At 39.4% G+C, this 12842-nt stretch overlaps 1 pseudogene; it reads left to right on the top strand.

The window, feature by feature from the left end:
- Window positions 1-4517: 4517 nt before the first annotated feature.
- LOC107522859 (large ribosomal subunit protein uL14-like) lies at window positions 4518-5828 on the top strand (annotated as a pseudogene).
- The last annotated feature ends 7014 nt before the right edge of the window (window positions 5829-12842 follow it).

Consider the following 12842-nt stretch of genomic DNA (forward strand, 5'->3'; position numbering starts at 1 on the left):
AAACTATCCCTGTGCTGCCTGAGGAGCAGAGAACACTCTTCACCAGGGATTTTGGGCAAGTGCAAGTTTTATTCAATGTTTAGAAGAGGCAACCATATGACGAATATTATTGGCTAAGAGGTCAGAGATTTCTTTATTAGGCCACCAGGTTCTGTTTTTCCAAAGTGAGCCAGCTAACGCTTATTTGTAGCACTGTGGGTCATGGGAGCTTCCTGACAGAGAGCTTGTTTCCTAAAGTGTTTGCTGAATTAGGATGAGAGATATGAACACTGAAACCTCTCCCATTTGTAGTTCCCAGTCACTAAATTCTAATATGGCTCTGTTCCATCATGAGCTGAGGGATGTTGAGCAGAAGCCACAGGAAGCTGGAAGAGCAGTGACGTGTTCCTCCACCCATGTCCCTTCCCCAAGACATCATGCACACCACACGTGGACTTGGAATACAAAACAACACAAAATACAAACATTGCGTCCATTTTTTGCTTACTTTGATTCCTAAAATAAGGTTCCGGCCACCTAAATAAAGGAGTGACTTCCTGAACATCTCAGCCTGGTATCTGTGGTATTTCTAAAATAATAGCAAAAATTGCTAAAGGAATAAAGAACTACTAGGAGATTTGAATTCCAATTAACTGTCAGTGATTGCTTTGCATCTCTGGGTCAACTGCATTGAGGATTTCAGAGGCAGGTGGTTTTTTGAGGGTGGCAAAGGACAGGGTCTTGGAGGCTTGGGAAGCTCCTCAATGGCCTTTGAGACCATCAGTTAAGCTCCAGCTATCTTGCACATTTACTTAAAGAGCTCACTTCATTTCCAAAAGTCAGAAGAGTGAGGAGAAAGTTCTGGTCCTTTATGCATTCATAGTGGACTGTTTTCCTCATTTTCCCCCCTCTGGTTCTCTTGTCTTTCTAATCATTTCACTAAGGGCAATCAATCGTGAAAAAAAAAATTGAAACTATTTCAGTGAAAAAATTTAAATGGATTACAAGAGCTTAGAAGAAGAAAATCCTTTCCCTGTCAGTCATAGAAACTCTTTAATATACCTGACGGTACCTTACATTAATGGATGCTAAGAATGGGCCACTCCATAAGGGTAATGTTACGTCTATTTAAACTTCTTAAAAGTCTTGGATGATCGTATCTTCATATTACATATGCAGAAACAAGGATTTGAAGTGTCTGTGTAACTCCAGATCCCTAGATGTCAGCCTAACGGTGACAGTGGCATTTTAAAGATGAATAGCCATGATTCCTCCTTTTAAAATGCAGTCTTGGAAGTAAACGTGGAGAAAAAGCCTTTCACCTGCTTTGTGCTTCAGTAGCACCCTGTTGTGTCTTCCCTACTTCTTCCTCCTTTCACCTGTATAATGCAGTGGTGTTCACAAACAGGAGAGCGGGGACCAGGTGATAGCTCCACAGAGTACACACCTTGCCACTTGCAAGGCACCAGGTTCAAGCCTATGGTCACCACATAGGAGCACTCACATAGGGAGAACTTTCTAAATGATGGAGCAGTATGGTGGAGTCCATCGTCTCCCTCTGCCTCTCCCTCTGCCTCTCCCTCTGCCCTTCCTCTCCCTCTCCCTCTCTCTACTTCTCCCTCTATCAAAGAAGAAGGGGGAAAAAAAGAAAAGACAGCAAGCCCGAAACAATGTTTCAAGCTAAGCTCCATGTTGTGGATCTGAGACAACTTCTTTTCTCAGAATGCATTCTACCATTCTTACCTGACCAGCACTAGTTAGGAAATCTAGCTCATAGGACTCTGATAAGCCCTAAAGCAAAGCAAGCTTGCAATAAACAATCTCCTTTCAGCCTAGAGTCACTTCCTTGTTTCCCCTCTCTTCTGGCTATACAAAATCTTTCATAGAGATCCTACAGCCTGGGCTGTGTGGTAAAGCATTTTTTTTTTTTTTTTTACTGAAAAGGAAACAGAAGAAACAGCCATCTGGGACACGGACAGCTATAACCATCTTCCATAGCCTTCATGAAATGGTGCTTAGCTGCCAAGAACGCTGAGCAAGAGAGGAAGGTTTACCTCAGAACCCAGAGAAGCATCTCCCTCCCCTCCCACTTCCATAACTTCAGTTTGTAGAATGGGGTGAACTTTGAATCTTTGAAATAAGAACTATTACATGGTACCACACATTTATAACAAGCATGATTTATACTCCCCTCTTTCTCAACCATATTCTTTTCAGCACAAGACTGAATTTTCCTCAGGAAAAATGAGAATGATGTATCCTTTATGAGGTCACTCAAAAGATCAAGACAAAGGCCCGAATCTTTTCAGTGATGCCTGTTAGCATACACTGAGGACTCCCAAGTATTTCCTACTTCATGTTAGTTCTTCAGAAGCAAAGGTGAATGATAAACAGATGATTGAAGAAAACCTGAAATATGAGAAGCCAAAAAACACAACAGGCAAACAGCAGAATGAAAATCAGAAGTCTCAGTACAAAAAGAGAAGAAGATACTGTCAAATAAACTGTACCGTTTTAATGATAAGACAAGGTGATTCCAGCATAGTATGGTAAAGTAATGCTTGTTTCAAAGAAGTATTAAAACCAGGTGTTGTTACTGGAAAAAAAACTTAATCAGTCCAACTTTTAATGTTCAACAGGAGAGTTGGAAGATGGAGTTATAGAAGTTCCCAAACAGAAAACAAAGCGTAAGAGAAAGACTAAAGGCATATGTGAAGCACACAGCTGTCGCTAGTGGTTCTCAGTGGGGCTGCTGGCACCAGGCAGCAGGGAGACAGGGCTGGGAGCCATTTCCCAGCTGGAAACTAGTCTGGCAGGACCTGCTGAAATGACATAGGTAGCCTGATACAGGGTAGGTGGGGCCCCCGTTTTCTGTTCCTAACCAGCAGTGTCCATAGGCCAGAGTTCTCAACTCTGGAGGGAAGGTAATAGGAACTTCTCAACTGAAGAACAGAACCTGGAAATACACTGATGTGTTCTCCTGGCACCTCTCCCACCCTCTCTAGATGTGCTCGGAGGCTCAGGGGAGGACCTTCTGCCCACCGGGCAACACCAGAGTAGGAGTCTCCTGGTGGCACTGCGGGAAGGAGGCACGGCAGCAGTCCTGGTGGAGTCACCAGTGTAGTTGGCCCAGGAAGTGGACTGTGTCCCACAGGTGACTCAGCAGCATGTCACAGAGGGGCCAGTAAACAACAATAACCGGAAGGGGTCTGAAAGTTCTCTGAGCAAGATGTGTCTTTGGGACCAGAGGTGAGGACTGTCCTCTGCTGGCAGGCTGAATAGAAGACATCAGGCAACCCACACTGAAATAATCACACAGTCAAAAAAGGAAGTTCAGAAAGTCAGAGCAGCAAAAAGGATTAAACTTGGGATCTCAGAGCCTCAGGCATAAAAGTCGTTAGCATATCCATTATGCCGTTTCCCTAGCCCAAGCCTTAGCTACATTTTAAGAACAGCAACACAGGAAATCAAACATAATCCTAATGCAGGGCATATGCAATTTTCCACATTATTTACCAAAGAACAAATTCTCTGGAGAAATTAATCTACTTAGAAAAAAAAATCTCTGAAAATTTTGAGGAGTGAATAATAATGAATTGGTAAAGAATAATATTGAATAGGTAAAGATAAACTCACCATGAAGCCATAAGTTACCAACATATTTTGACCACATCTCTTTCTTTCAGTTGTCAGATCTTTTTATGCTTTTACAGATATGGCGTGTAATGGACATAGAGTCTGTGCAGGCATTAATAGTTCCCATGTATAAGGAAGACTTCCCGCTCTTCAATTATGCATAATAATGCTTAGCATATTTGAAACATTTCTTCTTTAACTGGTTAAACCCTTTGGTCCTATATAAGTGCAAATGTAACATTTTCTTTTGGAGTGAACTTTGAAATTCTATTGCCACTGTTTTCTCTCTTGTTAAAACACAAATTATAAAAAAAAATGCACATGTATAAATCAGACAAAAGCAGTAAAACAGCCCTCATAAGTAATTAATACTATGGTATTCATATCTGAGAGAAACAATTTGCACATGTCCCTGTCAATCACTTGCAGCTGTCTACACGCTAGCTAGCACCAGTCGTCCTCGACTCCATGTCCTTCCGCTGATCACGGTGTTACTACACTGCCAGTGCTTATGCAGTGAACTCTCAGTCCTATGTTTCCATAAAGACATTAGAAATAGCTATTATGGGATGATCTCGCTCATAGACAGAAGTTGAAGAACAAGATCAGAAGGGAAAACACTAAGTAGAACTTGGACTGGAGTTGGTGTACTGCACCGAAGTAAACGACTTTGGGGTGGGGAGGGTTCAGGTCCTGGAACATGATTGCAGAGAAGACCTGGTGGGGTTTGTATTGTTATGTGGAAAACTGGGAAAAGTTATGCATGTACAAACTACCGTATTTCACTGTCAACTGTAAACCATTAATCCTCCAATAAAGAAATTAAAAAAAATAAATAGCTATTATAAGTACCTACAATATTTCCTGATAAAAAGTGACAGAGGCTCTTTCCAGCCTTCAAGATGTTGAAGAGAGGACATGGTGGGTCCTCTGGGACTAAATTCCGGATCTCTGGGGCTTCCGGTCGGGCCGTGAACAACTGTGCTGACAACACAGGAGCCAAAAATTTATATATCATCTCCGTGAAGTGAAGGGTATCAAGGGATGACTGAATAGGCTTCTTGCTACTGGTGTGGGTGGCATGTGATGGCCCCAGTCAGAAAAGGCAAACCAGAGCTCAGAAAGAAGGTTTATCCAGCATGGTAATTCCACAACGAAAGTCATACCAGAGAAAAGATGGTGTATTTCTATATTTTGAAGACAATGTGGGGGTCATTGTAAACAATAAAGGGGAACTGAAAGGTTCTGCCATCACAGGACCAGTTGCAAAGAAGTGTGCAGACTTATGGCCCAGGCTGGCATCCAGTGCTGGCAGTGTTGTAGGATTCTTCAGTGTATTTGTAAAAAATAAAACTTATTTATTCCCATAAAAAAAAAGTAACAGAGGTTCTAAATTCCAACATTCCATTTTTCAAAAGCTACACATTTTAGAAGTATAATAATGGGGCTGGGTGGTGGCCCACCTGGTAACACACACACACACACACACACACACACACACACACACACACACATTATAGTGCACAGGGTGTAGGTGTTCAAGCCCTTAGTCCCCACCTATACAGGAGAAGTTTCACTAGTGGTGAAACAATGCTAAAGGTCTCTTTCCCTCTCCCTCTCAATTTATCTGTCTCTATCCAATACGCATAAATAAAAATCAATACAAATTGTAAAAACAAACCTAAAAATTAAAATTAAAAAGGATGTATATTAATAACATAATATCAGCTTTGATCACTCAATCTCAAATTTTTATTTAGATCTGACTCCAATCCATCCAAGCTAGGGCACCGTTGCGATGGGAGTTAAAAGAGGGAAATTCTAGGCTATGATTCTGATATAGCCTTGGTTGTATATTTGAATTGCCCAGAAAAAGTTATAGTCCCTTAATGGGACTCCTTATTAAGGAATTTTAGCATACCCAGGAAGTCAAAAAGTGCAGCCAATTTCAAGTACCCGTTAACCACATGAAAGTGAACAGGTCATGTCATGACCACTTTACCTGGATTCTTCTTCAGCTCTGGTCACTCTGGTCACTCTGGCTCCTACAGTACTTCTGTGATGTGACAACTGAGGTAACTCCAGAAGATACAATAGCTGATTCAAAACAAAACACAACCAAAGGGAGCATTAGAACTGTGTACAAACATAGTAATACAAAGATGGAGAGTCTGGAGGTTTCTGTGACAGAGCAGAAATCTATACCAGTTTGAGCCTAATGAGAGCTCTGCTGAACCAGCCCACATAACGGATGAAATTCTGATTTATTAGGAGTCAGTCCAGGAAGCAGGCTCACCAGTATAAAGATACGTGTGTCCTGTTTCAGCAACAGACAGGTAGGAGGTTTCAATCCTAAAACAGAGCCTGCTGTTTTCAGCCAGTTCATATCCAAAGTCTCCGATACAAAACCCAAATTTGGCTTCCCTACATTCTAACTGTGGCAGTATAGTTTTCTTTTTGACTTTCATCTTCACTGTCCAAAAGTCTTTTATGTGCATGAAGTAACTGATGAAGTACATGAAATTTTAATGAACAGAAAAAGGAAAAAGTAAAGAAAAGAATGTGTGAAAGTATTCTCTTTCCCCCTTGAAATTGTCCTATGACCATCCTTTGTTTCTATTCAAGGAAGTCCCTTTCCTCATACTGCAGAAGAAAAAAAAAATCTCATCTCAATTTGACACACTCAGTCACACATCAGTAGAAACTCACACCAAATTTAAGGCAGTGACTGAGAAATACTGCTACCATAACTTTTTATGTCTAGTGTCTTGCTACATGTAGATTATTAAGGTTTAGAGAAAAAGTAATATTTTACAACCTGTTGACATCTGTGATTCCTTTCAGAGTAAGGTTTCACTCCATGCGCATTTGCCCTTCTTGCTTTTCTTTGAATTTGTTGAGTTTTGTGAGAGAGAGAATGAAAAGGAAGGAGTAAATAAAAATTTAGAGAATCAGTTTAATCATAAAATCTGACACAACTTTAAAAATAAACAGATCCGGGAGCCGGGCGGTAGCGCAGCGGGTTAAGTGCAGGTGGCGCAAATCACCAGGACGGGCATAAGGATCCCGTTTCCAACCCCGGCTCCCCACCTGCAGGGGAGTTGCTTCACAGGCAGTGAAGCAGGTCTGCAGGTGTCTGTCTTTCTCTCCCCCTCTGTCTTCCCCTCCTCTCTCCATTTCTCTCTGTCCTATCCAACAATGACAACAACAATAATAACGACAACAATAAAACAACAAGGGCAACAAAAGGGAATAAATAAACTAAATAAATTAAAAAAAAAATAAATAAACAGATCCTAGGAAGCTCAACTTCAAATGTTAAGTCAGCGCTTCAATAATGCTTTCATCTTTCCTCATTTCAGACCTTCACCACACATGCTTGTTCTTTCAGAATCGTTGATATTTCTAAGGTGATTCGAGTGAGCTGAATGCCAATATTGATTTATATATTTCCTTTATCGGCAGTGGTTGACTGGTCTGGGGTGGGGTGGGGAGGGTTCGGGTTCTGGAACATGACGGTAGAGGAGGACTAGTGGGCGTTGTGTTATGTTGTTATGTGGAAATGTTATGCATGTACAAACTATTGTATTTCACTGTCAACTGTAAACCATTAACCCTCTAGTAAAGAAATAAAAAAGACTAATAATAATGATGATGATTATACTACTGAAAAAATAATGCTATAAAGATCTTGAAAACATAAATCAGTGATGGGTAGACATGACCACAGTTGGGTTTTCTAATTTTTTTTTTTAATTTTTTTATAATTTCACTTTGCTTGTTTTGTGCAAAACAGTACAATAGGGCACTGTACGTAGACAAGAGACTCATGTTGTAATCTGAGTGACAGAAATTAATAGTGGACTCATGTTAATATTGATTAACTAATTTACATAACTTAGAGCCATCACAGTCTGGATATATAAACTTTTCAGCTATGGAATGATGCTGTCTTACTCGCAGTTAAATAAAAATGGATTCCTTATTAAACTTGTATTAAAATGGAAATCTTTGTGCCTGTAGTCATTAAAATAGCAAAAGAAAAAAAACAATTTGCAAGATTACAGGGATAAAAATAGAAGTAGAGGCTGCAAGAACAGAAGTTGATTGATTCCAACATTACTGAGCGTGACTTGCATTTTTACTTCCCTTACTCATTTCACTTCCGAACGAAACCCTGACTTCTACAGGAGGCTGTGTAATCATCATTTTAAATGCTGGTATTTTAATAATCTCTAATCAATTTTACATTTCTCTTGTGTAATAAATCCCCAAACTGAGAACTGACAATCCTAGCACTATTTTAATATGCATTACATGCAAATAGAAGACCTGTGGACTTTAAAGAGAATGTGTGGGACAGTGTATTAGGATTCTCCAGAGAAACAGGAAAAAATAAGATTGATTGATTGATTCATTCATTCATTCAAATACCTTAGCCATCATGGAGGATGACAAGGCAAAATCTGCACAGCCCATATCCCACTTTCATTGAAACACAAAAAGCTGCTGTGGTTTGGGGCCATGTGGCTTAACCCACTGTGTTCACACCCAACTCTGGGACACACACACATGAATAAAGAATTGTATTACTATGCTGTAGGTTGGTAGGCCGAGAACTTCTCTTCCTTGGGGGGCAGTCAGGTATTTGCTCTATTTACACCTTAACTGACTGGATGAATTCTCGTCACAGTATTTGTCTTACTCCCTTCATCTCATCTATAAACACCCTCATGGAAACATCCAGAATCATGTATGGGCAAATATCTGGGCACCCTATGATGCAAGCAAGTTGACATATAAATGTTTGAGCCAATTCCTTATACTCACAATCTTCTCCACCTCTGTAAGTGATAGCACAATCTATGTGGCTCAAGTCTAAAACACTTGACTACATCCTTGCCATTTCATGAATGATTTTCCCAACTACTTAATAGAAAGCAGAATCTCTCTCTCTCTCTTTCTCTCTCTCTCTCTTTCCCCTCTCAAAATTCTTTGAAAACTGCTTGCCATCAGTTGATATATCAATTTGAGAATCTATTTATTTATTTGAATGTAGACTTTCTCCTTCTAGAATGTGAACTCTGAGACCAAGATACTTTATTTCCTTTTGTTCAGTATTTTTTTTTTATTCCTAAGAGTAGACTTGTTGCACCAAGCATAGCGTGTACCCAGTGAAGATTTGTTGAAAGAACCCTGAAGAATATTCAGAGATAGCACTTATCTATGAGGTAGAATTTGCTTCGTTTTATACGAACAGAGAAGTTAAATCATGACTCAGATCTTATTTCACTTTGGTAACTCTTAGGTTCCTTTATCCCAAGGATAGAAAAAGGACCTAGCACATTTTAAACTTCTGGTAAGATGTTAAATATGTAGACTTTTATGGCACAACATATTATATCTATGAGTTCCCTTGCACTTGAGGGGCTGGAGCCACACAGTGTGGCCCACGCCGAGCAATAAACTGGCAACTGGAGCAGACCCCTTTATAAGGTATCTTTATATCTTTTCATAGGAGCCAGAGAGATCATCCACGTGAACAGAGTGCTGCTTTGCCATGTGTACAGTCCAGATTTGAGCCTGGACCCCACGACACTGAAAGAACCATAGGTGCTGTGGTCTCTTTCACTCTCTTGTCTTTCTGCCTCTCTCTATTAAAATACAACATAAATACAATTTTAAAAATCTGGTAGTAGAGTGCTCTGGTGATATCCCACCACGAGTGGGCAGGAAATGAGAGCACATTTTCCCATTTCCCCAAGATAGGCGTAAATATCTCATGTTCCACCACACCACCATTTGATTTGACTTACATTTATTTCTAAGCTCCCCTTACAGTTTCTCCCTTTGCCCTTCTGAGATCTTGGACCTGCTGCAACAGACCACAGTTCATTAAGGCTTCCCCCTGAAAGTATATGGTGCTTATTACGTTCAGTTTATTTAAATACATCTTAAGTACAAGTGCATGTTTAGCTGTAGGTGATAAAAAATCATGCCATGGGTACTTTGTGAAATCATAAATAGAAAGATTCTTAGCAGTGCATATAACAAAATAATGAATTTTATTCCCCTAAGAACTTTTTGAGATTAATCCAGAGTCCATTTCTTTGTAAAGAAAATGAAATGACCCCATTTTCAATTGTTCTTTTATTATTTATGCAATAACCCCCCCCACACACACACACATGATTTAATGGCTTGTTTTAAACTGAAGTGTGCAAAGTCCTCTGTTAAGGAAAAAATACGAACTGAAGCTTGGCTAGTTGCTAGGCTTGGGAAATAGAAACAGACTTGTGTTTGAAAAGTGAACTTCTTATTTCATCCTTAACTTATTGATATTTTCAGTGGGTAGGGTCATTTTATGAAATCAGGGGTGTTTGTAGTTGGATAGAGTCATCTTCTACATATTAAAGATTCTGCAAGTTGACATTTCAGAAAAGTATGAATAATAAAGGAAGGGTATGGGAGACTGTTCCTTGTTCTCACAGCTGTGAGGACTGTTATTAGTGAACAACACTCTAAGAATATATTTAAATTTTGACAAGCAATCCCTGTCAAATGATGGCATGTCAGCATTTGGTGATATTTTGAAAAGAATGTCAGGTGCAGTTGAGGAAAGAGTCACTTGTTTAGTGGGTGGTTAAAACAATGCATTGCATCTGATGTCTGAATACATTTGATTTCATTGAACCTAAAAGCTTTATTTCTTCTCACTCTTGGAAAATGTTTTCTCTATTTTGGGGGTGGGAAGAGGAAAAAATGGTTTTGTGCTTAATCTAGACTTGCTTCCTTTCCACATGTACTTGCAATCACAGTGCAGCGGGGCATTTTAGACCCTCACTTGCTATTACTGATCTACAACCTGGATTCAGAGCTTTCTTCAACCTGACATATGCAAGCTGTTAGTCTTTTTAGCTGTGTAATGTATACACAATCTTATACTAAAAAATAAAAAATCTCCTAACATGAGCTATATTTTCTTTCTCACTAAGGAAAGCAGATGCCATTTTTATTCTGTTTATAAAACAAACAACATAATGTCCAATGACAGGAGGACACTATATTCCCACACTATATTCGCATCTATCAGTTTTGTAACTTAGGCAAGGTGTGTGTGTGTGTGTGTGTGTGTGTGTGTGTGTATGTGTGTGTGTGTTAGGGGTTTTCTATCATATAGTCAAGTCATGGAGACACTAAACAAATCTACTACACAAGACTATTAGGCGGATTCAGTGAATTAAAGTCAAACACTTAGAATATTGCTTGCACTCAGTTTGGGTACAGCAAATGTAGGCTTTTTTATTTGTCCTTATGTGCCAGTTGAAATATTTCTATAATATTTAATCCAGAAATGGCACTGAATGTCTCATTATTGAAACTAATTTACAATTAAATATTAGTCAATACAATGACATGGATCCCAGATATACTGACTCTGCAACTTTAAAATGTAGCTGTTGTTGGATTCCAGAAGATGGCAGAATGAGAAGCTGCTAGTGGCTTGAGCTCCAACTACATCTACTGGAAACAGTAGGATTTTCTGCCTTTAGTAGGACAGTCAATTAGGGGTACTAGCGGTGACACCAAGGAGGTGACTATAACTCAAATTGGGTTAGAAAATAGAGTAAAAAGAAAGGGAAAATTTTTTTTTCTAAATTATTATTCCCGAAGTGCACCCCCCCATAACCAGTCCCTGGGGCCCAGAGATCTGCTGCTAGCAGGCTCCCCTGCTGAGCCTCTTTCTTTACCAAGATTCCTGTCCCACCAGGGGGTGTCATTCATTCCAATTCTATTCCCTTCTGAGACCTTTGGCCTTTTTTCTTTCTAAGTAGCCAACCAGCTAACTCTGCTCAGGGGGCCTGAGGCAATCTGGAGCCATCCAAGCTGAAGACAGGACAGGTTTTTTACTCTGTTCTATTTTATTATCAATACAAGATAAATGCATATCCCTTTCCTCTTCTCCTTCAGGTTGACCAGAATTAACTCTTAGTGTATTTTCCATTGCTAGGGGACAGGGTGTCTTATTCACTGCTAAAATAACTTGCTTTACTCTTCCTACCGCCCATACCCAACCTCCCCCCCCACATAGCTAATTAAATAATAAATAAATAAATAACTCTTTCCTTTCACTGCTCTTTTATTACTGTTCTTTTCCTTATCTTTTTCTTTTGTCTCTCTCTTTATTTCTTCTTATTTTTCTCATTCTTGTCATCCGTTCTTCCTTCCTCCTTCAACTTTCTGAATTCACTGATACACGTTTGGGACTTATTTTGGGGAAGAAATCTGACTCAGAATGGACTCTCTCTACGTGTACCTCTGCTCTATTTCCCTTTCTCCTCTAGCTACCCCTAGAATATACAGTGGATAGTATATTTGCAATTTGCATAACTGTCTATTCCTGCTATTCTTGTCTAGTCCTGAGGTTTTTTTTTTTTTTTTTACTTTCTTAACAATCAGCTGTCTCTGCTCAGGAGGCTTGAGCAATCTGGAAAAGGTTTTTTTTTTTACCCTGCTCTATTTTATTATTAATATTATATAAGGGCGTATCTCTTTCCCCCCCTCCGTTAGATTGACCAGATTTAACTCTTAGGGTATCTTTCATTGCTAGGGGACTGGAGATCGTATCCATTGCAAGAGGAACTTGTTTTACTACTCCTACCTCCTCTACAGACTCTCCCCTTATCTTCCTCCTAGCTAATTAAAAATAAATAAATAAATAAAATAAAAATAAGTTAATCAATTAAAAAACTTTCCTTTCACTGCTCTTTTATTACAGCTCCTTTTCTTATCTTTTTTCTTTTCTCTCTCTTGTTTCTCTTTTTTCAGCTTATCTTCCATTTCTTCCTTCCTTCTTCGTCTTTCTGAATTCACTGATACTCATTTGTGAATTATTTGGGGGAATAAATCTGACTCACAGTGGACTCTCTATGTGTGTATCTCTGCTCTACTTCCCTTTCTCCTCTTGCTACCCCTAGAATATATAGTGGATAGTAGATTTGCATACTTGTCTATTCTTGCTATCCCTTATTTCCTTTCTCTTTCTTCTTCATTTGGACTTGGTTGCTATTTTTTCACGGACTGGAGACATTGTTTGGCTAACTGGTAGAGATTAAACTGCTTCAATCCTTGCTTCAGTTGCTATTGTAATTCCTGAGGCTGGTGATTGCATTTGTCATAAAGGTATTTAGTACAGTGTTGCTTGTACTCAAAACACAACAACTGAG

This window comes from Erinaceus europaeus, chromosome 19 (assembly GCF_950295315.1).
Source record: "Erinaceus europaeus chromosome 19, mEriEur2.1, whole genome shotgun sequence".
Taxonomy (NCBI): domain Eukaryota; kingdom Metazoa; phylum Chordata; class Mammalia; order Eulipotyphla; family Erinaceidae; genus Erinaceus; species Erinaceus europaeus.